This window comes from Aquarana catesbeiana, linkage group LG04 (genome assembly GCF_042186555.1).
Source record: "Aquarana catesbeiana isolate 2022-GZ linkage group LG04, ASM4218655v1, whole genome shotgun sequence".
Classification (NCBI taxonomy): Eukaryota; Metazoa; Chordata; class Amphibia; order Anura; family Ranidae; genus Aquarana; species Aquarana catesbeiana.
This window is the reverse complement of record NC_133327.1, coordinates 523,454,819-523,479,161: the sequence shown is the minus strand read 5'-3', so window position 1 is coordinate 523,479,161 and position 24,343 is coordinate 523,454,819.

Sequence of the window (24,343 nt, the reverse complement as noted above, 5' to 3'; positions counted from 1 at the left end):
TGAGAGGGGGGGTTAGAATAGAGAGAGTGTAGAGCCGTAAGAAAAGGACCCCTTAGTCCAGATTTAGTGAGGGTCGCAAACATATAAGGCCAGCTTAATCTATCGAATGCTTTTTGGGCATTGAGGCTAAGGATCAGGGCAGGGCGGCGGACTCTGTCAGTATGTCAATGAGATCGATGGTTCGTCTGGTTTTGTCCCCTGAGTGCCTAGAAGGGACAAAACCTACTTGATCTCTATCTATCAGTTTCGTCAGAAATTGGGCGATTAGCCAGAATTTTAGTAAAAAGCTTATAGTCTGAATTTAAAAGTGCAATCGGCCTATAGCTGTTTGGAAGCGATGGGTCCTTATCTGGTTTGGGTATTACCGTAATATAGAAATGTAGAAATTGTTGGTGGGGGTGCTCACCCTGAAGAAGGGAATTATATAGGGATACCAAGTGTGTTGAGAGAGTCGGAAGAAAGGTCTTATAATAAGAGTATGGGAGGCCATCCGGACCTGGGGCTTTATGGGTTGGAAGGGATTTGACAGTGTGAGTAAGCTCCTCTTCAGTAACGGGGGGTGTTTAAAGTCTGCACATCAGCCTCAGTGAGCTTGGGGAGACGGAGATCGGCCATAAACGTCTCAAAAGCTGCCTGATCGAACAAAGGATGTTGGTCAGGGGAAAGGCAATTATAAAGTTTATCATAAAATTCCCCAAAGACTTGGGTCATTGTCTGCGGGCAGTAGGTGGGAGTCCCATCTATGCATTTTAAGTGATTCGGGTGGGCCTGGGATTAAGCCTGGAGACAAACATCCCATGGGGTTTATTTTAAAATTCGTAGAACTTTTGTTTAACCCAGAGTAGGGATTTGTCTATTTTTGACAGATCTAGGGACTTATGCAGTTACGTAGGGAGGTTACTGTGTGCAGCCCGCACATCGTGGGGGCATGTAGCAAAGAACGTTCGGCAGCCGCTAGTTCAGAAATTAAAGAGGACCTCAGAACGACTGAGTCCCTCTTTCTCTGAGATCCCACAGAGATACACTGTCCTCTAAAAAAAGCCTTATGAGCCTCCCAAAGGACAGATGGGCTGGACACAGAACCTGTATTTAATTGAAAGTATTCAGTTAGGGCAGTGCGAAGTTTATCCTTAGTTTCGGGGTGTTTTAGTAAAGATTCATTTAGCCTCCAGTGGCACCTCCTGGGAAATGCAGCTGAGAGGCAAAGATCCAGGGACAGAGGGGCATGGTCCGACCAGGTAATAGGGCCTAAGTCGGAGGCCACCATATGGGAAAGCAGTGGAGCCGATACCAGGAAGTAATCCAGTCTTGAAAACATCTTATGGGGGGAGAGTAAAATGAGTACTGCCTACCGATGGGGTGCTTAATCTGCCATGCATCAAACACAGGACACGCTTTCAATGTGATCAATGCTGGGGCATCATGAGATCTCCACGGAACCTTCCATATGCATATCTCTCAAAAAGGCATTCACCGAAAATCATAAATGGGTAGAAGAAACTCTCATAATGTAGTATGTATACCAATTTATTTCTAATGTGCATCTTGATACAAACATCCTATTCCTTTCTTTTGCCGTGCTGCAGCCCACTTCTGGGTCCGGGTCTGTGTGTGCGCACCACCAACAATGGCCCTACTGATGCGTTTCATCACAGTGGACATCATCAGGGGGAGTGTCCATGAGCCAGGGGTCCTAGCAGATGACAGACTCAGGGTCCTAGCAGATGACAGACAGACTTTGCTGCAAGCAAAGCCAACAGAAAATTGGAATGCATTAAAAAGGGGATTCACTCCATACATAAAACGATACTTCCCCCCATTACAAGACTCTGGCCTGGCCGCATTTTGATTATGCCATCCAGTTCTGGGCACCAGTCCTCAGGAAGGATGTGCTGGAACTGGAGAGAGTCCAGAGAAGGGCAACAAAGCTAATAAAGGGACTAGAGGATCTCAGCTGTGGGGAAACAAGCATTGAACTTATTCTCTCTGGAGAGGGGATGCTTGAGAGGGGATAGGATAGCGATGTACAAATACCGTACCGGTGACCCTAGCATAGGGAAAAAAACTTTTCAGTGAAAGGGAATTTAACTGGTTCCCGACCAGCCACCGTAGTTATACTGCGGCAGGTTAACTCCCCTGGGCAAGCTGTCGTAGCTGTAAATCAGTCGCTTTAAGAGCACAAGAGGGTGCGCCCAGCGATTGAGCCAATGCGCTGCCCAGCGGTCTCGATGTAAGCTGGGCACCCACGATCACTCCTGAGAGAGACAGAATGGAGGTCTGTCAATGTAATTAGACAGATCTCTGTTATGCCAGGGATGAGGAGACTGATCAGTTGTTCCTAATGCTTAGGAACAATAATAGGCCTCCTCCCCCCACAGTTAGAAACACTCCCTAGGTAACACATTAAACCCCTTGATCGCCCCCTAGTGTTAACCCCTTCCCTGCCAGTGACATTTATACAGTAATCAGTGGCTATTTTTAGCTCTGACCTCTGTATAAATGTCAATGGTCCCAAAAAAGTGTCCAAACTGTCCACCGCAGTGTCGCAGTCCCGATAAAAAATCGCAGATCGCCGCAATTACAAGTAAAAATGAAAATGCCATAAATATATCCCCTAATTTGTAGACGCTATAACTTTTGCGCAACCACTTATTGCGATTTTCTTTTACCAAAAATATGTAGAAGAATAAATATCGGCCTAAACTGAGGAAGAAAAAGCAAAAAGTTAAAAATATTGTGTTTTGTTCAAAATTGACGCTTTTTTTTGTTTATAGCACAAAAAATAAAAACCACAGAGGTGATCAAATACCACCAAAAGAAAGCTATTTGTAGGGAAAAAAGGACGTCAATTTTGTTTGGGTACAGCGTTGCACAATCACGCAATTGTCAGTTAAAGCAACGTAGTGCCGTATAGCAAAAAATGGCCTGGTCATTAAGGGTGCAAATCTTCGGGGGCTTAAGTGGTTAAAAAGGCACGCTGCCATTCACTGAAATTGGAAGAGAAGCGGTTTAACCTTAAACTGCATAGAGGGTTCTTTACTGTCAGAGCGGTGAGGATGTGGAATTCTCTTCCACAAACAGTTGTATCAGCAGGGAGCATCAATAGTTTAAAAAAACTGTTAGATGAGCACCTCAATGATCACAACATACAGGGATATACAATGTACTATTGACATAAACACAAGTGCACTCACACACCACAGGTTGAACTGGATGGACTGGTGTCTTTTTTCAACCTTACCAACTATGTAACTATGAGCCGGCGTCATGCACTGAGCTTTAAATAGTCACCGGGAATGAGGGAATATCCGTGCGCATGTTACCAATTACAGGTGGCATGGCAACACACCAGCATCAGCTACAGCTGATCCATAATAAGAGTACGCAAGAGAAAAACGGCAGAGCATTAACATCACCATGTTGTGTTTGGAAATGAAAAATAAATATAAAAGGCGGTGAGATATTATCAACGTTCAAAAATACGAATTACACTTTAAAAACGCAGTATAGGGAAAGAGGCAGCACGAGAAAAGAGACCAGTGTAAAAAGCGATACAAAAACTAAAAATATAGAGAAAAATGAAATTAAAGAAATAAAAAATTAAAGAAACAATAAAAATATATGAAAAATAAAAACAATGAAAAAAATATTATTGTCTCATTAAAAAATATAAAAGAGAAAAACATTTAAATTAAGACAGAAAATCAACCATTATTAATAAAACAGTTGACATCCCAGTCAATGTTTAAACCATGCAGTCTATAATGAGACAATAAATCCAACGTGTCTCAAGATTTAATATTTCCCTCCTATTGGAACTCCCTCCTTAATGTGTCAAGTACCTGTCAATAGCCATAAACAAGGTCCCCTCAGGATTTCTATAATGGCATTTAGCATAATGTCTTGACAGGTAATGGCCAGGGAATCCACGTCTAATATATGCCACATGCTCATTGAGGCGCACTTGTAACGCACATGCTTGTTGAGTGCGCCCCACGTATTGCATGCCACACGGACGCCATATGAGGTAGACAACATTTTTTGTGGAGCACGATAAAAAATGTGTGATACCAGGGTAAAAGCTCACAAGAGATCCAAAAAAAGAAGTGGGTCTCACTGGAGAGTCCAAGACAATAGGTGCAATCTTATCTCGTAAGGTGGGTAACCCCTTATAAATAACACTTAGACAATCGGGAAGCACTGTACTCAAAATTGGGTCATTCTTAAGTATGGACCAAAGTTTCCAGATAATATTCTCAACTGCATAATGCTGTATAGAATAATTGATCACCAAAGACCAGTTTGACTTCTCCCCTCCAACCATTTTGGGTCTTGTACCTAACCTTATCAGGGCCATAACCCCTTTCTAAAAATCGTCTTCTCAAAACTTGTACTTGTAGGAAATAGTCGTTAACCAGTTCCTGCCTGGCCTATGGGCAAATGACGCCTGGGCTGGCCTTTTGTCCATAGGGGAGGACGTCACCACAGCCAATGACTGATCACTGTACCGGCCCAATGCCGGTACCACATGAGCATTGTAACCAATCACAGCAGGTCACATGACAGTTGTAAACAATGAATGGCTTCCTTTTGTGTACATTTGTGTTGCTATCTGTGATTGGTCACAGTGATCACATGGTACAGACTGACTGGGCCAATCACGGCCTATGTGTGCCATGTGATCAGCTGTGGCCAATCACAGCTAATCACAACAAAACAAACCGAATGAATCAATTTCATTCAGTAAAATGCTTGCATATATCAATGAAATTCATTGCTATAAGCAAACATAATATGTAAAAGGAAAAAAATGATCATGTCCCCAAAGTAGTACAATGTTACTATGGTAACCTTATATTGCCCTGGTCAAAGTGTGTTAAAAAAAAGTCTTAAAAAAAAATTCTTCTTTTTTTTTTTTTTTTTTGGACTGTCACCAGTCAGTCAGTGTCCCTAATCACTGCCACACACATTGAATTGAGGACACTGTACTGCACTGGTGACAGTATTAAAATATATATATATATTTCTTCATTTTCCAAAATATTATGACAAAAAATTACAACTTCAAAAATCTCACCATGCCTCTTACTAATTACCTTGGACTGTCTACATTCCAAAAAGGGGTCATTTAGGGGATATCTGTACTGTCCTGATGTTTTTGGGCTTCAAAAAATGAGATAGGCTGTCAGTACATCAGGATTGATCAATTTTCAGATATATGCCATAGTGTGTGGACTGTATAACCTTCCTATAGATTAAGTAATATCCAATGATTTTTACATTATTTTCACCAAAGAAATGTAGCAGAATACATTTTGGCCTAAATTCATGAAAAAAATATTATTTGAAAAATTTTATAACAGAAACAAAGAAAAGTGTGTTTTTTCCACAATGAAAACCCCAGTGGTGATTAAATACCACCAAAAAAAAGCTCTGTGTAAATAAAATTGTGTAAACAAAATGACAAAAATTCAGTTTGGGCACAGTGTTGCATGACCGCGCCATTCAAAATGTGACAGTGCTGAAAGCTGAAAATTGGCCTGGGCAGGAAGGGGGGAAAATTATCCGATATTGAAGTGGTTAAGGTTATTAAAATTTCTTATTATTGATCAGCTGTGGCTGATGCTGGTGTTTTTTGACATGTTGCCACGGATATACCTTTGTGGCCTGTGACTATTTAAAGTGTTACTAAACCCAGTAATATGAAAATAGTTCATCTGCCCCCCGCAGTGCCCACAGCTTATGAAATCTTCTTTTTACATTAAAATACTGCCACTATATACCCTTTTGGCTGATCCATATACCACGGTTACATGATAAACTGCATGGTCCGCCCGAGTGCTGAGATTTCCACTACAGCCTGTGTCCTCATGCTGTTATGAGATCATCCAACAATCAAGATGTGACATCTGACACACTGTGTTCTTTTTTAGTTACTGGGCATGGAGAAGGAGAGAGGGACTAGGCTGTCATTTAGGATCTGTATACAAACCCAAATGTGTGATGTCAATGCCATGGTGTTGATTTACTAAAGGTAAGTCCACTCTGTACTACAAGTGCACTTGGAAGTGCAGTCGCTGTAGATCTGAGGTGAAGATCTGAAATTAGGGGGAACTCTGCTGATTTTATCATCCAATCAAGTGCAAGCAAAAATGCTGTTTTTTATTTTCCTTGCATGTCCCCCTCAGATCCACAGCGACTGCATTTCCAAGTGCACTTCCATGTGCACTTGCAGTGCACATGGAGGTGCACAGTGGATTTGCCTTTAGGAAATAACCCCTATGTCACCTGACTAGCTCAGCTCAACAAGGAAATATTCTCTACAGCAATAGAGACCAAACTGAGCATGTGCAGAGGGACCACTCTGACTGTGTCTTATCTGGCCTTGCTCAGAGAGACCTTACAAGAGGGGGGAGGATCTGTGCATACAGAATCAAAGAGCCTTTTTACACAATACAGAGGATTAACCCCTTAAGTTCCACAGTGAGTATAACAAGCATGCTATTCTGCATATACAGACAGATTTTACTGTTGTGGGTTTAGTAACACTTTAAGGCTCAGTGCATGAGGCCGCCTTGTGGCCATTCCCCCTAATGACGCCCTCTGTGATGAAAGGTGTCGGGCGGGGCCAAAGAAGGTGATGCGAACACGCAGCCTGGGATCCAGAAGTGGGCTGTAGCACAGCACGAGGAAGGAATTGAATGTATGTACCAAGATGCAAATTAGATTATACTGATTTTACCTTGTCATTTTGTGAGTATTTATAATCCTTTTAAATAGATTGGTATACATACTAACGACACCATGAGAGTTTCTTCTACCCATTTATGATCTTTGGTGGATGCCTTTTTAAATAATATGCATATGTAAGGGTCCGTGGAGATCTCATGATGCCCCAGCATTGACCACATTAAAAGCACGTCTTGACCATCCGCTATATGTGGTCTCTCCAACTGGTAAGGAGGATTTACATGCAATAAGTGTTTTTTGGGTGGAATGTTGCTTGTATTTCTTGGTGAATGGAAGAATCATTTAAAAGGACTTATCACGTTACTGGATTATTATCGTTATACACATTTGTTGTGATGAACTGTTTCATACACCCTTTTCCTGGAATCTTTTATATGTTCTTTTTCAGTTATGTTTTAACATGTATACGTTATTGTTTTTTTTTTAGCACAACACATATTTATGAAATTGCGATTTTTGTTCAGTTTTAAGACCTGTGGTGGTAGCTGCTAAATTGTCATATATTGTTTCACATATTATTTTTTTTATAGCGTTCACCTAAGCACAGAGTTTCTCCCCTTATATAAATGATATGGGTAGCGTGTGTCCGCAGTGCCCCTGCCTGCCACTTCACAGAACAACCGGGCTGTCACTGACAATGTCACACATGCTGCAGCTGCTCACACACAGTTAGTGCTGCAGCTATTCTCCCTTTCTTTGCCTGCCAGTGTGGAAAGGAGTAAAAGGGAGGACACGGGAGAATTGTAAGGTTGTGCTGCAGGGCTGTGTGCAGCCAGAGGTAAACCCCATCCACCACCCAGAAAAAAAAAAAAGGAAGCAGTAACACTGTAATGCCCCGTACACACGGTCGGATTTTCCGATGGAAAATGTCCGAACGGAGCGTGTTGTCGGAAATTCCGACCGTGTGTGGGCTCCATCGGACATTTTCCATCGGATTTTCCAACACACAAAGTTGGAGAGCAGGAGATAAAATTTTCCGACAACAAAATCCGTTGTTGGAAATTCCGATCGTGTGTACACAAATCCGACGGACAAAGTGCCACGCATGCTCAGAATAAATAAAGAGATGAAAGCTATTGGCCACTGCCCCGTTTATAGTCCCGACGTACATGTTTTACTTCACCGCGTTTAAAACGATCGGATTTTCCGACAACTTTGTGTGACCGTGTGTATGCAAGACAAGTTTGAGCCAACATCCGTCGGAAAAAATCCTAGGATTTTGTTGTCGGAATGTCCGAACAAAATCCGACCGTGTGTACAGGGCATTACTGTGCAGCCTAGGAAAGGACATGGCATGCTGTGAGGAACAAGGACTTTTGGAAGATGTAGTCTCCAGAGAGACTGTACCTGGTACTGCAGAGTCTTTTGGAACTACAAGTCCCAGCAGGAACAAGGATTTGCAGAGAAGGAAAAGACAGAGTTCCTGGGCTTTCAGCAGTCATTGGGAGAACTTGGTGGAACACACGGTGCAGTAGGCTGCAGATGGGACAATTTTCTGCAGAGTTGGGGATGCAGGTAAATCAGTGTCTGTGGGAACATCATTATCAAGCCTGGTGTTGCCATACAGTCTTGGGAAGGATACCATTGCAGCTGGCATCTCTGAGCCACAGATGGACAGCAGGAGGAGACAAGTCGTCATCCTGCGTGTCATGAGAGGCCGCTGGTCATACCCTTCTGCACCTTATTTGAAGGAACAGTGCTGTTCACTAGGGACACTGCTTGGTACCTATACCCAGGTTCAGTGGGACTTACGTTTGAGCACTCCAAGGGCCCAAATGCAATGGCCTGTTGAGGAGGGTTTGCCAGAGACTGTTGGACGATTATCCTCCCATAGTACAGGAACTAGGGATCAATAATTGGGCCACTTTTTATTTAAATATTATTTTATAACTGTTTCTGTATACTTGCTAAAATGTTTGCTATTGCTTTTCCATCTTTTGGCTGTTGATTGTGTGTTGTTACCATAAATATTCATCCTTCAGGCTTGGTGTGTCAGAGGATGTGGCAATGCCTGGGAGGTTCAATTAATGTATCATAAATTTGTGCCACAGATATGGGATTTAATTAGTTTGGATCAGCATCAGGTACCATATCACAATATATGTGAAAATACATGTCAATTTAATAAAGACAGCGCTGAAAAAAGCTCAATATGTGCAAAAAGTGTAAACAATGATTATGGAACCTTCAAATGTAAATAAAGTGACAATGCTGCCCAGAATCAATAAAATAAAATGAAATAAAATGAGTGATTATTTTAAAATGTGTGCAAAAAAATATATAACCCATAACATACATATCTGCTGCAATAACAAATGCTGAATGGACCTTCAATCATGAATAAAGTGTAAAATACAAAGTTCAAATAATGTCCAAATTTCAGTAAGTGCAATCCCCACAAGATGCAAATGTACAATTAAATAAAAAAAATTCCTTTTCTCACCTCCCAAAAAAACAGATACTAAGAAGTGGCTCAAAACATGTGCAGGCAAAGATTGTTGGAACCTCCTTTCCCTGGAATCTTTCAGCTGAAAAGTGCACACCTCCTCTCTTCAAATTAACATTGATAGAAATGTACCAAAATCTTCTTCATTTTAGATGATTCAGATGTGTATATAGGGAACACAAGCAATATAGTGTAAAAGCAAACTCAATTGTTTATTAAAAGGATTTGTATACACTTACATTGTTGTGTGTCATGCCTGATACAAGGGGGAAGCAGCATGGGTAAAGTACAGCGAACACCGCCAACTCCAGCAACATCCAAAGACTGCAAGCCTCCATGGGCTGATATGAATTGACGTCACTTCAAAAGATCCACCTTACGTTTTGACGTATAGCCATCATCAGAAGCCGTATCCAAAAAAATCTTCCCTGCTGCAGGGGTGTTGTAGCTGTAGTAATTTTGGTTAGCAAGGGGTTTCAGCTAAAGTTTACTTTTTTTTTTTTTTTTTTTAATTCAGCACAAGGGACTGTACAATCATTGAATGAGAAATGTTTATTGTGCTGGGGCCTGCTCTCTTCACTTCACTTCTACAGGCACAGTTTCAGATTAATGAGGGAGCGACTCCAAGTGGGTAAATGGTTGCCACATCGCAGTGGCTCTGCAGCTGGTGATGTACAGTCAGTGGCAGAACCACCCATCTGACATTGCCCTTGGAGTCCTGTCTGGCTGGTGAACGAAGCAAGCAAAGTGATGACCATGGCCTACATACCTTGGTTATACACTGCATAATGGTAATACATTTTCTGAGCTGCCTGCAACTGGACCATTTGATGTTTATTGGAATCCCTAAACTTACTTTACAATGGTGGGACAAATTGTTTTAACCTGTTTCCAAATGCAATCTGTAGCCGAACATTTTCAGGTATGGTCCCCAGAGGCAAGAGAATGCTCCTCTACATTTCTTTTTCAAACTAGTTCTGGTGGTCTCCCACTAACCAACATGAAGCACTCAGCTAGGTTCCTGATCATTTGTGATAACAGTGATTTACAGTGAATACATTGGGTTTGTTTACAAACAAACCTGCAGTTGTCGCTGTGGATTTTAATGTGTAAAAATCCTGAAAATGTATAAAAAAATATTGAGTGCAAAATAATCAAAAATACATTTTCTGCGTTACGGTATTGTCAAGTTAAAGCAGAAAAAAAGGGCTAACACAAGCAAAGTTTAAAGCTTTGCCTCCCCACTGCTGATAAACATACTGCAGACTGTTTGCAATAGTTAGCAGTGTAAATAGTTTTTTTCCCCACTTCTTTAGAGCGGTCACTTGATCACACAGCTCTGTCTGCTATGTGTCAGTGAGAGGCTTGCTGAGGCCGGTAGGAGGGAAGGCACTCTTCGACATTGACAACAGACATCATACTGGAAGCCAGCGGGTGACATCATGACTCAGCCCCATTGTTGAGCCTCTCACTGACACAGAGCAGACAGAGCTGTGCAATTAGGTAATTGCTCAGAGGAAGTGAAAAAAGGGGTTTACACTATGATTTATTCAAACAGTATGCAGCATGTTTATTAGCAGATAGAAGGCAAGTCTTCAAACTTTGTTTATTTTAGCATACTGATGCTGTTAAATTTGGTGGAGGCCTCTATGCTTCAACGACCTCTGGCACATTTCTTATTATCTTATGTCTGAAAATATTTCCCCTGTTAGTATGCCATATTCACGAGACAATACTAAACATTTTAACCCCATCACTATTTCCTTGTGACGTTTGTCTAAATCAATGTCTTTTAGAAATATTTCTATCAGTATTCATTTAGTCTATTTAGTGTCATAATCCGAGTTTTCCCCATCTCCTCTTCAGGTTTCAAACCTGTCCTGAATGTCAGGTCACCAGGGATCTCTTGTGTATACAGATGGTCCAGTTGCTGCATAATGCAAATCAAGGAGTGTCTAAAGCCATTTTTCTGGATCACCATTATCAAGATAGAAAGTGATGAAAAAATCCTGATATTCCCGATTTCACAAAACAGGGAGTTTATTTACTAAAGGCTGACAGACATTGCACTTTTGCAAGTGCAGTTGCTCCAGATCTTTGTAAATGAGGAAGCTAAATGAGCTAAATGGGAACTAGAGAGTAGGGATGAGCTTCGAGTTCGACTCGATCATCAAATTTTATGGGGCGTTTGCAGTAAATTCAAGCACCCCATAATGCACTGCAAGACCGCAGTGCATTGCTGTATGATGATTGGCCAAAGCATACACCTGACCTGCATGCTTTGTCCAATCACAGCACGCTCCTCAGCGAGAGCCATAATTGGCCAAAGGCAGCGCCCGTACAGCGCCCGTATAGCGTGAGATAGATGGAGATAGAGAGATTGAGCTAGATTAGGCAGGCAGGTTAGTTAGTTAGTGGCAGTGTAAAAAAAAAAAAAAAAAAAAGATATATCTATATATATATATATATATATATATATATATATATATATATATATATATATATATATACACATCATGTATACGATCGTGGTCACGGAGCTCCTGGCGGGCGCATGCGCACGAGCCGCCTCTTAAAGGGCAACGTACAGGTACGTTAATCTGCCTGTACTTGCCCTTCTGCCACAGTATATCTGCGTGAGGCGGTTGGGAAGCGGTCAAAGGAGTATTTCATTTTTATTGTTTTACTTTAAGCATTCTTAAAAATCACTGCTCCTGAAAAAACGGCGGCAGTATCTGGGTCCCCAAACACTTTTTATGGCAATAACTTGCATATAAGTCTTTAAAATTAGCACTTTTGATTTCCGTTTGTGTCCCGTAGACTAACGTTGCTCGCACAAATTTTTGGTCTGTATGCAAGTTCATAGAGCGAACTGAAGTGCAGGGGGGGGGGGTGTCTGGCTCATCCCTAATAGAGAGCAGGAGGTCTTGGGAGGAACGAGAAGGATGATTTGGTTGGTATTTTCAGATTAAGTTAGTGATGTAGGGAGCCAAGTTATGGATGGCTTTTTAAGTTATTGTTAGTATCTTGAATTGAATTTGTTGGGTGAGCGGAAGCCAGTGGAGGGATTGGCAAATTGGCAAGGAGGGGTAACAGACGCTGAGAGTTTTGTAAGGTGGATGAGCCTGGCAGTAGCATTCATGACAGGGCTGAAAGGGGTATAGCCTATTTAAAGGTAAGCCAATGAGGAGGAGGTTGCAGGAGTTGAGGCGAGAGATGACCAGCGAGTGAATTACAGTCAGGTCCATAAATATTGGGACATCGACACAATTCTAATCTTTTTGGCTCTATACACCACCACAATGGATGTGTAATGAAACGAACAAGATGTGCTTTAACTGCAGACTTTCAGCTTTAATTTGAGGGTATTTACATCCAAATCAGGTGAACGGTATAGGAATTATAACAGTTTGTATATGTGCCTCCCACTTTTTAAGGGACCAAAAGTAATGGGACAATTGGCTGCCCAGCTGTTCCATGGCCAGGTGTGTGTTATTCCCTCATTATCCCATTTACAAGGAGCAGATAAAAGGTCCAGAGTTCATTTCAAGTGTGTTATTTGCATTTAGAATCTGTTGCTGTCAACTCTTAATATAAGATCCAAAGAGCTGTCACTATCAGTGAAGCAAGCCATCATTAGGCTGAAAAAAAAAAAAAAAAACATCAGAGAGGTAGCAAAAACATTAGGTGTGGCCAAATAAACTGTTTGGAACATCCTTAAAAAGAAAGAATGCACCAGTGAGCTCAGCAACACCAAAAGACCTGGAAGACCATGGAAAACAACTGTGGTGGATGACCGAAGAATTCTTTCCCTGGAGAAGAAAACACCCTTCACAACAGTTGGCCAGATCAAGAACACTCTCCAGGAGGTAGGTGTATGTGTGTCAAAGTCAACAATCAAGAGAAGACTTCACCAGAGTGAATACAGAGGGTTCACCACAAGATGTAAACCATTGGTAAGCCTTAAAAACAGGAAGGCCAGATTAGAGTTTGCCAAACAACATCTAAAAAAGCCTTCACAGTTCTGGAACAACATCCTATGGACAGATGAGACCAAGATCAACTTGTGAAAGGAACTGCATATGATCTAAAGCATACCGCCTCATCAGTGAAGCATGGTGGTGGTAGTGTCATGGCGTGGGCATGTATGGCTGCCAATAGAACTGGTTTTCTTGTATTTATTGATGATGTGACTGCTGACAAAAGCAGCAGGATGAATTCTGAAGTGTTTCGGGCAATATTATCTGCTCATGTTCAGCAAAATGCAGTTAGTTGAGATAGTTGAGCCGTTGATTTTGACAGAGAAATCATGGGAAGAGGCACATGGGGGAGGAAATATTGGTTTTGGATAGATTGAGTTTGAGGAAGTGGTGTGACATCCATGTTGATATGTCTGTTGGTAAGTTGGTAATACTTGAGGAGACTGATGGAGTGAGCTGAGGGGTAGAGAGATAGATTTGGGTTTCATCGGCATAGAAGTGGTATTGAGCGCCATGGGAGGCAATCAATTGACTTAGAGAAGAGATGCAGATTGAGAATAGGAGAGGTCCAAGAACAAAACCTTGGGGGACCCCGACAGAGAAAACAAGAGAAGAGGAGGAAGTAGAATTGTAAGTGACACTGAAGGTGCGGTGGGATAGGTAGGATGAGAACCAGCTAGGAGTACAGGCACAGAGACCAAAGGAGTGGAGTTTTTTTTTTTGAGGAGGGGGTGGTCCACTGTGTCAAAGGTAGCAGAGAGGTCCAGGAGGAGTAGTACAGAATAGTGTCTGTAGTTTTTAGCCATTAGTAGGTCGTTTGTGGGTTTAAGGAGAGCAGTTTCCAAGGAGTGTTGAGGGCGAAATCTGGACTGAAGGAAATAAAAAAGTTTGTTCTCAGTCAGATGATTACTGAGTCGAATGTAGACCAGACGTTCAAGGAGTTTGGATGAAAAGGGGAGTAAGGAGATAGGGTGTAGGTTGTTAAGATTGGTGGGGTCCAGTGAGGGCTTTTTAACCACCCTGGCGATATGATTATGTCAGATTTTTGCGTCTCAAAGCGGTACATTGTTTTGCATAGAAATTTGGCGTTTTATATTGTACGCCTGTAATTCTTAGTAATAACACACCTAAATCTGTCCAAACAAGAGTCTAGTAGACATCCCGGGTATGATAAAGTTTGAAACACGAAATCATAAATTATAATATAATAACTATAAATAATTATAAAAAATAATTGATTGAAAATGGTAATCATTGTTGGATATTCCTTATTGCCTAGTCAGTGAACAGATCCCAACTTCTGGTTCATAATGACAACACCGTCATGTCGTCACCGAAAATAGCTAGATGTTGAAAACATGGCTTTGATGTTAGTTGCGGCGCTGAGTAGTACAACTCAATGAATCATAGTTCAGGATATAAGCATTAGAGTAGAATTCGTCAATTGTAAACTGCATAGGTTTTATCCATACATTACCACCCGATGTATGGGGGGGGGGCTGGTCCAGGTCCTTTCTTATTTAGCTGGCGGCGTAACCAAGATATGTCTGGTGGCAGTGAAGTCTCACAGCCAATTGTAGTAACGGCGTTGCATCACCATGGCCAGTATGTCTGACTCGTTGCTGAGATGATCCACCGCCGGCCTTGCAAATCTCGTAGATAGCTGTGGCTGTTTTCAGCACGCTATTGCAAGCGTCCTGTTTCTCCCATCTGTTCAGCACCCGTGGCGTCGTGGAGCGTGACAGCGCCGTTGATGACGTCAACACGTTTCGCTGGAGCTAGTAGCGTAGCTTCATCTTGGACGTCAAAGACTTCACTTTCCTTACCCGATATTCTTTATATCGAGTACTCCCCTTTTCCTTTCAAACTGTGGGTTCCCCACAATGGGGAACAATAGGGAGTCTATTGATGATAATTTGCCTCTAGCAATAAGCCCAAAACACACCCGTAAGATAGGTCCTATCAATGAGTATATCTTAATAATAGATGGGAGATCGCTAAAGCACCAAGGGGCTCATTGTAGTAGGGCACTACTCTGAGCCTGCTCTAGACCTGGCCATATTTTCACGTCCCATGTCGGCTCCAATCAGGCGGCTCAAAGGGGCCGCCTGATAGTATTTGCATAGATAAGGTACCGCCAATCCACCATATTGTTTAGGTAGGGACAACAAAGATCTTCTGATCCTTGGATGCCTGTGTGTCCATATAAATCCAGTAAGGAAATAATGTATCTGTTTAAAATAATATTTGGGTATAGCTATAGGTAGTGCCTGGAATAAGTACAAAAACTTTGGTAGAACATTCATTTTATTAAGATTGCACCTCCCAAACATAGCGGAGCAGAGCAAAAAAAAATCCCAAGAAATTCTTTAAGTATGTAAACAGTAAAAAAGGGAGGACACACAATATTGGCCCCATAAAGAATAAGGAAGGACATCTGGTTACAAAGGATGGGGAGATGGCGAAGGTATTGAATTTATTCTTCTCCTCAGTCTTCATGAGGGAATCGAGGGGCTTTAGTAACCAAAACTGCAGTGTTTATCCTCATGACACATCACAGGAAGCACCTCCATGGTTAACATAGGACAGAATTAAAATTAGACTTGGGAAACTTAACATTAATAAATCACCGGGACCAGATGGCTTGCACCTGAGGGTACTTAGGGAACTCAGTGAAGTAATTGCCAGACCATTGTTCCTAATTTTTACTGACAGTCTACTGACTGGAATGGTACCAGCTGATTGGAGAAAGGCCAATGTAGCACCAATATTTAAAAAGGGCCCAAAATACATCCCTGGGAATTACAGACCAGTTAGCCTAACGTCAATAGTATGTAAACTCTTGGAGGGGATGATAAGGGACTATATACAAGATTTTAGTAATGAAAACGGTATCATTAGCAGTAATCAGCACGGATTTGTGAAGAATCGTTCTTGCCAAACCAATCTATTAACCTTATATGAGGAGTTGAGTTGCCACCTAGATAAAGGAAGGCCCGTAGACGTGGCGTATCTGGATTTTGCAAAGGCATTTGACACAGTTCCCCATAAACGTTTACTGTACAAAATAAGGTCCATTGGCATGGACCATAGGGTGAGTACATGGATTGAAAACTGGCAACAAGTGAGGGTTCAGAGGGTGGTGATAAATGGGGAGTACTCGGAATAGTCAGGGGTGGGTAGTGGGTCCCCCAGGGTTCTGTGCTGGGACCAATCCTGTTTAATTTGTTCATAAACATCCTGGAGGATGGGGTAAACAGTTCAATCTCTGTATTTTGAGAACGATACTAAACTAAGCAGGGCAATAACTTCTCTGCAGGATGTGGAAACCTTAATTCCAGAGATAAAACGATAATGCTCCCGCTCTACAAGACTCTGGTCCGGCTGCACCTAGAGTATGCTGTCCAGTTCTGGGCACCAGTCCCCAGGAAGGATGTACTGGAAATGGAGCGAGTACAAAGAAGGGCAACAAAGCTACTAAAGGGTCTGGAGGATATTAGTTATAAGGAAAGGTTACAAGCACTGAACTTATTCTCTCTGGAGAAGAGATGCTTGAGAGGGGATATGATTTCAATATACAAATACCAAGCTGCTGCTAACAAAGCAAACAGAATATTGACATGCATTAAAAAGGGGATTAATTCCAGAGATAAAACGATAATTCTCCCGCTCCACAAGACTCTGGTCCGGCCGCACCTAGAGTATGCTGTCCAGTTCTGGGCACCAGTCCTCGGGAAGGATGTACTGGAAATGGAGTGAGTACAAAGAAGGGCAACAAAGCTAATAAAGGGTCTGGAGGATATTAGTTATGAGGAAAGGTTACGAGCACTAAACTTATTCTCTCTGGAGAAGAGACGCTTGAGAGGGGATATGATTTCAATATACAAATACCATACTGGTGACCCCACAATAGGGATAAAACTTTTTTCCGGAAGGGAATTTAACAAGACTTGTGGCCATTCATTAAAATTAGAAGAAAAGAGGTTTAACCTTAAACTATGTAGAGGGTTCTTTACTCTAACAGCGGCAAGGATGTGGAATTCCCTTCCACAGGCAGTGGTCTCAGCGGGGGGGGGCATCGATAGTTTCAAGAAACTATTAGATAAGCACCTGAACGACCGCAACATATAGGGATTTACAATGTAATACTGACATATAATCACACACATAGGTTGGACTTGTGTCTTTTTTCGACCTCACCTACTATGTAACTATGTAATGAAACCCCCTCTGCCATCTCTCCAAGAGAATCCGTGCTTTATCGAAAAATGGTGGGAAATTAAGCTTATATGTGTGTGAGATATCTGCCGGAATAAGAGTTCCCAAATACTTCAAAGCTTGGTCTGACCATTTAAACTTATAGTCTTCAGTGATCTCAATATGTCACTAGAAATTGAAACTCCCATAGCTTCCGATTTTGATAAATAAGCCATATGTCTCTATTTCTTGGAGCAAATTAGGAAGAGATATTATTGGGTATATCATCTGCATAAGCCTAGAGCTTATACTGCATTCCTACAACTGACAACCCCGCAACATTTTGGTTTGATCAAATTCTACAAAGTAAAGGTTCCAAAGACAAGGCAAATATGATTAGTGACAATGGGCAGCCCTGCCTAGTCCCATTGGTAATCTTAAAAAGAGGGGATAAAACTCCATTTACCTTGACCTGAGCGGTTGGCTGTGTATAAATACTTGAGAGCCATCGGAGCATGTCATTTCCCACCCCCGCATATCGTAAAACCGAAAACATAAATTGCCAATTAACCCGGTCAATTGATGAACTAGCAACATGAATTAAGTTCAAGGACCTTATCGTATTATCCTGTGCTTCTCGCATCTGAACAAACCCCACCTAATCCCGATTGATCGGGGAGTGTAATTGTTGTTGGAGGCGCATCGCAAGAATCTTAGAAAAAAGTTTCAGGTCTGTGATTAAAAGAGGAATCGATGTATAACTCCCACATTGTGATGGATCTTTACCTTCCTTAAGTAATACCGTAATTTGGGCTTTAAATGATTCTGTGTGAAAAGAGCTTGATTTGCGAAGTCCATTATACATCTATACAAGATAGGGTCCTAGAATAGGGAAAAGGAGTTTATAATATTGAGCAGTAATGCCGTCTGGGCCAGGTGCCTTACCCACTTTTGCCGAATTTACGCTTCCTGAACTTCATCTAGTGTAATCGGCATTTCCAATTCTTGCAGTATAGTAGAGGTAAGATCAGGCATTCCAGAGCATGCCAAATAATTATCCACTGCAGTCTGGTTCTGTTGATTTAAATGTAAATTATACAGAGATGAGTAAAAAACATGAAATCTCTGGGCTATTTCTTTGGGTAACATAAATTTTTTGCCTTCGGTTCCCATAATCATTGGGACATATGTCCTTGGTTGCTGTTCCCTCAGAGAGCTAGCTAGTTTGCCACATTTGTTTCTATATTCATAACTCTGTTCTCTTCCTACCTATATTTCCCTTTAAGCTTTATACAAAAGTAAGTCTGTGACCTGTCTATGGCAGTCAAAAGATCCCATTCCATAACTGGGGTGAGAGCCTGTTTATGCAAGGTCTCTAATCTCTGAATATCTGTTAATAAAGATATTAACTTTGCTTCTCTCTCTCTCGTTTAAGCCTAGCCCCATGTTTAGGACTCCCCGTATCACTGCTTTGTGGGCTTCCTAGATCACACCTGGATTACAGTCAGGTGTGTCATTTGCTTGGAAGTACCATGTCACCTCTCTAAGAGCATCTTCCAAGACAGCTGGGTCCTGTAGGAGGCTTTCATTGAGTTTCCACCTCACGGGTCCGGGGAGTCGGGTATCTAAAAGATTATATTTCAAGAAGATTGGCGCATGATCTGACCAGGTGATCATCCCGATAGTAGTTTTCTCTACTGAATGTAATTGGCTATGTGGGATAAAGAAATAATCAATACGAGAGTATGTCTTATGTGGGTGTGATTGAAAAGAGTAGCCTCTCTCCACAGAATGAAACAGATGCCATACATCCACCAATCTTGCTCCATGAAGCGACCAAGAGATCCATTTCCGGGTGCCTGGGGGTACAGCCGAAACCTCCGAAGAGGTATCTTCCTGGGGGATCAAGGGGATATTCAAATCCCCCCCCCCCCACCCCCGGATCAACAAACCCTCCAGGAATCCCGAAAGCTTATCCAAAAATTTCCTGCAAAAAACATCCTGCTTTGTATTAGGGGCGTAAAAAGAGGCCAAGGTTACCCCTACCCCCCAATCTTACCCTTCAGAAGTAGATATTGCCCCCGGGTGTCCAAAAGGAGATTCTGAACATGATCATGGAATCTTACTAGAAATCAGAATAGACACTCCCCTCATCTTAGCAACAGGGTTAGTAGCATGTTAAACCATTGGGAAGGTTCTATTCTCCCTGAAATGTGTTTCCAGAATAAATGCTATATCAACCCCTAACCGTTTCAGGTCTTGAAAGAGTATACGTTCCTTTTCGTGGGTATTTAATCCCTTAACTTTAAGGGACATTATTGAGAGGGAATACATTTCCTGTATCCCACTCTCTACACACAGGCAGTCAAGAAGAGGAGTAAATCTAGAGGTAGGGGAGGAGAGGACGATTAATAAAAAAAATCCCCAACTATTCAACTAACACCTCTTAGAGAGGATGCGATTCTGCAATCTCCCCAAGGGTAACAAAAGCAAATTAGCTTTAGGCACTCAACCTACTACCTCTGTCCTTATATGAGTGCAGGCCTAATGGTGGGAAGTAGTTGAGCATGATCCAGGAGAGAGAGCTCCCAGTTCTCTTCACCAGCTCCTCTAAACCATAAAGAAAATATAAAGCTAGAAGGCTTTCCTATACTGCCACTTAATGAATGAAAACAAAATCAGCACATGGTTATAACATGATTGCTATCTCAATAATAATACATATATATATATAGCTATAATTCATATTCAATCTCCTTGATCTCATTTTAGATATATTTATTCAAGATCAAGGCGATTGAATATGAATTATAGCTATAGATATATATTATTATTGAGATAGCAATCATGTTATAACCAAGTGCTGAGAGAAGAGAGAGCCATCATGTCAAATTAATCTTATTTATTTAATTAATATACTTTATACTGTCACATTTGTTTGTTCTCTTTTTTTTATTCTTTATTTAATCAAAATTTATTATACACAAAAAAGTAAAACATTTTCCCTACACAATAGGGATATTACATTAACAAATTTTGTTTTCAATCCTTTATCTACCCTTACCCTTCTCTCCCCCCCCCCATTCTCAGACCCTTCTTTCTCCTCTTCTCTAGTTATTCTTAATCTCACTGTATTTCTTTGTTAATTTAAACTTTTTCCACTTTTCCCCTCTCTTAATGAATCCCTCTCTACTATCCTCATGGCTCTGTCTTAGAAATTCCATGTTATATATCTCTTCTATTTTATCAAACCACTCTCTGATTTTTGGACTCTCTACTTCCTTCCATTTCCTCAGTATCAAGCTTTTTGCAGCGTTCATCATATGTTCAATCATTGAGTTTCTATATTCTTTTGTCAGGATATCTACCCCATGAAATAGACATGTCCATGGTTCCTCAGGTATAACTATATCAGAAATTTCCTTGATATAACTCAGTATTTCCTTCCAGTACGTTCTAATTTTAGGGCACCCCCACCATATATGAGCCATGGTTCCCATTTGTTTACAGCCCCGCCAACACTCCGTTGTTTGTCCTATTTGATATTTCCCTAGTATTTCTGGGGTTCTATACCATCGGGTTACGCACTTATAAGGCCATTCCACCACATGTGTTAACCACTTCAGCCCCGGAAGGATTTACCCCCTTCCTGACCAGAGCACTTTTTACAATTTGGCACTGCGTCGCTTTAACTGCTAATTGCGCGGTCATGCAATGGTGTACCCAAACGAAATTTGCGTCCTTTTCTTCCCACAAATAGAGCTTTCTTTTGATGGTATTTGATCACCTCTGCCATTTTTATTTTTTGCGCTATAAACGGAAAAAGACCGAAAATTTTGAAAAAAAATGATATTTTCTACTTTTTGTTATAAAAAAAATCCAATAAACTCAATTTTAGTCATACATTTAGGCCAAAATGTATTCGGCCACATGTCTTTGGTAAAAAAAAAGTCAATAAGCGTATATTTATTGGTTTGCGCAAAAGTTATAGCGCCTACAAACTAGGGTACATTTTCTGGAATTTACACAGCTTTTAGTTTATGACTGCCTATGTCATTTCTTGAGGTGCTAAAATGGCAGGGCAGTACAAAACCCCCCCAAATGACCCCATTTTGGAAAGTAGACACCCCAAGGAAATTGCTGAGAGGCATGTTGAACCCATTGAATATTTATTTTTTTTGTCCCAGGTGATTGAATAATGACAAAAAAAAAAAAAAAAAAAAATTTACAAAAAGTTGTCACTAAATGATATATTGCTCACACAGGCCATGGGCATATGTGGAATTGCACCCCAAAATACATTCAGCTGCTTCTCCTGAGTACGGGGATACCACATGTGTGGGACTTTTTGGGAGCCTAGCCGCGTATGGGGCCCCGAAAACCAAGCACCGCCTTCAGGATTTCTAAGGGCATAGATTTTTGATTACACTCCTCACTACCTATCACAGTTTTGAAGGCCATAAAATGCCAAGATGGCACAAAACACCCCCAAATGACCCCATTTTGGAAAGTAGACACCCCAAGCTATTTGCTGAGAGGTATGTTGAGTCCATGGAATATTTTATTTTTTGACACAAGTTGTGGGAATGTGACAATTTTTTTTTTTTTTTTGCACAAAGTTGTCACTAAATGATATATTGCTCACACAGGCCATGGGCATATGTGGAATTGCACCCCAAAATACATTTAGCTGCTTCTCCTGAGTACGGGGATACCACATGTGTGGGACTTTTTGGGAGCCTAGCTGCGTACGGGGCCCCGAAAACCCAGCACCGCCTTCAGGATTTCTAAGGGTGTAAAGTTGTAATTTCACTCCCCACTACCTATCACATTTTTGAAGGCCATAAAATGCCCAGATGGCACAAACCCCCCCCAATTGACCCCATTTTGGAAAGTAGACACCCCAAGCTATTTGCTGAGAGGCATGTTGAGTCCATGGAATATTTTATATTTTGACACAAGTTGCGGGAAAGTGACAATTTTTTTTTTTTTTTTTGCACAAAGTTGTCACTAAATGATATATTGTTCAAACATGCCATGGGCATATGTGGAATTACACCCCAAAATATATTCTGCTGCTTCTCCTGAGTACGGGGATACCACATGTGTGGGACTTTTTGGGAGCCTAGCCGCGTACGGGGCCCCGAAAACCAAGCACCGCCTTCAGGATTTCTAAGGGCATACATTTTTGATTTTACTCCTCACTACCTATCACACTTTTGAAGGCCATAAAATGCCAAGATGGCACAAAACCCCCCCAAATGACCCCATTTTGGAAAGTAGACACCCCAAGCTATTTGCTGAGAGGCATGGTGAGTATTTTGCAGCTCTCATTTGTTTTTGAAAATGAAGAAAGGCAAGAAAAACGTATTTTTTTTTTCTTTTTTCAATTTTCAAAACTTTGTGACAAAAAGTGAGGTCTGCAAAATACTCACTATACCTCTCAGCAAATAGCTTTGGGTGTCTATTTTCCAAAATGGGGTCATTTGGGGGGGGGGGTTGTGCCATCTGGGCATTCCATGGCCTCCGAAACTGTGATAGGCAGTGAAGAGTGAAATCAAAAATTTACGCCCTTAGAAAGCCTGAAGGCGGGGCTTGGTTTTCGGGGTCCCGTACGCGGCTAGGCTGCCAAAAAGTCTCACACATGTGGTATCCCCGTACTCAGGAGAAGCAACAGAATGTATTTTGGGGTGTAATTTCACATATTCCCATGGCATGTTTGAGCAATATATCATTTAGTGACAACTTTGTGCAAAAAAAAAAAAAAAAAAAAAAAAAATTAGTCTTTTTCCTGCAACTTGTGTCACAATATAAAATATTCAATGGACTCGACATGCCTCTCAGCAAATAGCTTGGGGTGTCTACTTTCCAAAATGGGGTCATTTGGGGGGGTTTTGAACTGTCCTGGCATTTTATGCACAACATTTAGAAGCTTATGTCACAAATCACCCACTCTTCTAACCACCTGAAGACAAAGCCCTTTCTGACACTTATTGTTTACATGAAAAAATTATTTTTTTTTGCAAAAAAATTACTTTGAACCCCCAGACATTATATATTTTTTTAAAGCAAATGCCCTACAGATTAAAATGGTGGGTGTTTCATTTTTTTTTTTCACACAGTATTTGCGCAGCGATTTTTCAAACGCATTTTTTGGGGAAAAAACACACTTTTTAAAATTTTAATACACTAAAACACACTATTTTGTCAAAATGTTTGATGAAATAAAAAAGATGATCTTAGGCCGAGTACATGGATACCAAACATGACATGCTTTAAAATTGCGCACAAACGTGCAGTGGCGACAAACTAAATACATTTTTAAAAGCCTTTAAAAGCCTTTACAGGTTACCACTTTAGATTTACAGAGGAGGTCTACTGCTAAAATTACTGCCCTCGATCTGACCTTTGCGGTGATACCTCACATGCATGGTGCAATTGCTGTTTACATTTGACGCCAGACCGACGCTTGCGTTCGCCTTTGTGCGAGAGCAGGGGGGGGGGGCAGGGGTGCTTTTTTTTTTTTTTTTTTTTTTATTATTTTTTTTGCTTTTTTGTCTTATTTTTAAACTGTTCCTTTCATTTTTATTTTTTTTTTATCATTTTTATTGTTATCTCAGGGAATGTAAATATCCCCCATGATAGCAATAGGTAGTGACAGGTACTCTTTTTAGAAAAAATTGGGGTCTATTAGACCCTAGATCTCTCCTCTGCCCTCAAAGCATCTGACCACACCAAGATCGGTGTGATAAAATGCTTTCCCAATTTCCCAATGGCGCTGTTTACATCCGGCGAAATCTAAGTCATGAAATGCTTGTAGCTTCCAGTTTCTTAGGCCATAGAGATGTTTGGAGCCATTCTGGTCTCTGATCAGCTCTATGGTCAGCTGGCTGAATCACCGGCTGCATTCTCAAGTTCCCTGTTGGGACAGGAGAGCCAGAGAAAAACATGGACGACGGTGTGGGGGGGG